Source organism: Octopus bimaculoides, chromosome 25 (genome assembly GCF_001194135.2).
Source record: "Octopus bimaculoides isolate UCB-OBI-ISO-001 chromosome 25, ASM119413v2, whole genome shotgun sequence".
In the NCBI taxonomy this organism is placed as follows: Eukaryota; Metazoa; Mollusca; class Cephalopoda; order Octopoda; family Octopodidae; genus Octopus; species Octopus bimaculoides.
Window position 1 is genome coordinate 31,859,484 of NC_069005.1, and position 2,500 is coordinate 31,861,983.

Consider the following 2,500-nt stretch of genomic DNA (forward strand, 5'->3'; position numbering starts at 1 on the left):
TATATATATATATATATATATATATATGTATATATATATATGTGTGTGTGTGTGCGTGTATATATTTATATATTTGCATGTATATATCTATATATATATGTTCGGATTACGTGCAGGATATGCACAGATTATTATTCTGTGCATTGAATAATGTAGAACGAGTTTCGGAATGTGAAGGCCAGTGTACGTTTGACAAAACAAACATCACCGATGTCCATAGAAGGAAAAAAAAAAAAAAAAAGGAAAAAGAAAAACAACATTACATCTGTCAGGTTTGATGGCGTATTTGTCAAATTTCTTCCTAACGTAAACCAGGAATCAGATGAGGTTGCGCACGCATATGTGTGTGTGCGTGTGTGTATGCGTACGTGCATGTGTGTTTGTCAATATACATACATACACATATTTTCATGAAACGATGTTATATATATATATATATATATATACACCACACATATATGCAAATACATATGCACGTATCTATACATATATATTTGCTCTGCTTATACACACATACACACACAGGCACACACGTATTAACTTGTATGTATTTGCTTAAGAATTACCATATATATGTCCCATGCACTCATACACTTACACGACTCTAATGTACACTTACATACAAATATACAAATCTTCATATACACACAAGTAATTATGCATACATGCATACACACATCTGGGCATATCTATCTATGCGTGTGCGTTTATGAAATTAAAATTTCATCTTAAACCAGTCGTTTGGCATTGATTAAATAACTAGAAATCAAGAAAGTAAACGGAAGAAACAAGGATGGATACAGAATCTTTTCGAGGACTGCCATTAAAGAGAAGCCAAAACTGTCGTCTGCTTCATATCATCTGCTACAGAAAACGAGAGGGTAGCGTGGTAACCACGTTCCCTTTTCGTGGTCGTTCTGCTTGTAAAGGCCATAACTACTTCCCCAAATCCCACTTTTCTATCTAAGGCCCCTGTCTGTCAGAATTGACTCAGGAGCTGGTGGTGCATGGACAAAATTTATTGTGGAAGGATGCCAGTTGCCCAAAGACACAAACCTTCCTGTTCTCCATGTGTCCAAGGAAAATTTTGCCTAAGGGCGACACAGCTTGGCTCCAGTTTATATGTATACATATATCTGTTTACAGAGACACAAATATATATATATGTATATATATATGTATGTATGCACATATATATGTTATAAATGTATTTATATTTGCATACACACACACACATACACTTACCATATGCTTACGTATACATATACACACTAAATGTGGGTGTTGTATGTATCTATATGTGTGTTTGAATAATTTTTCCTGACAGATAAGCAGAAAAAAATAACATGAAAATAGAGGAAATACACTTAAGAGACAAGCAAAACATTGCAAAGCATAACAAAAGAAAAATGACAATGGATAAAGTTCATTTTCTATGCTTCGACCAAACTAATTAATATTCATTTTTTTCCCCTCTTAGCTTTAATTAATGAAGACAAGAAACATCTTTAATCAAGAAATTCAAGATGGACTTTAACGAAGACTAGCTCTAACTAAATTCCAAAACATAAAAAGGCCTTTATCTTCTAGCTAAACAACGCACCACAACACACCGCAAAACAACACAAAACATTAAGAGAACGCAGTAAAACAGATAAGACCTGTAATATGGCGGACATATTTGAAAATAAAATTAGCAGACGATTTTTTTTCTCACAATTTTTTTGTTTGTTGGTCTTTTTCTTTCGACGCAAGCTAAATTTAGTGAACATTTCCAGTAATCACAATGTGTTGTACAGGATGTAAAGACTATGTTACTTCCAAATATTTTTCGTTTCCATTCTTATTTTTTTCTCTCTTCCGAGATTTCTTTACGATAAATATTCAGCGAATACAAACCCGCCATTAACATCTTACTGTTGTTTTTTTGTTGTTGCTAAATAAACGAAGCCGTTATATAAACACGATTTATTTGTTATGTGATAAAAATCCATTATTAAAATGAGTTTTTTTGCCAAATAGACAAAAAATACTTTAAAACACTCTTTATTCATTAGTCACATTTTAGTCACAGTTTAAACATTATGCAACACAAATCCATTGTGAAAGTGGTGTTTAAAATTCTTTCTTTTCTTTTTTTTGTTAAATGGACAAATATAGCTTTAAAATTATTTAGATGTTAAAATAATTATTTTCCTTGTTCTAATTAGGAAACCTTTTAATGCGGTAAATTTGCAGAGGTATTAGAGAATTGGAGACTACGAATAGTTAAGAAACCTACTTTGCAATCATGAGATCCCGATTTCGATTCCGCTGCGTGGTAAATCTTATTTTCTGCAGCTTCGGGTCATTCTATAGCTTGGTAGTGAAATTGGGAGGCTGATTCTGCTTGAGAATTACATCAATGGTACACGTGTCTGCGGAATACTCAACCAGGTACACACGATTTCAATAAGCCTAGGAGTTGTTCGAATCACTGAACACTTATGGTCATGGTGTA

At 33.0% G+C, this 2,500-nt stretch overlaps 1 non-coding gene across 1 annotated transcript in view; it reads left to right on the forward strand.

Annotated features, from left to right (window-relative positions):
• Window positions 1–2,488: 2,488 nt before the first annotated feature.
• Window positions 2,489–2,500, forward strand: part of Trnav-aac (transfer RNA valine (anticodon AAC)) — a 71-nt gene continuing 59 nt past the window's right edge. Inside the window, exon 1 of the tRNA in view lies at window positions 2,489–2,500. This exon is cut by the window's right edge and continues 59 nt beyond it. This is a non-coding gene — a tRNA (tRNA-Val).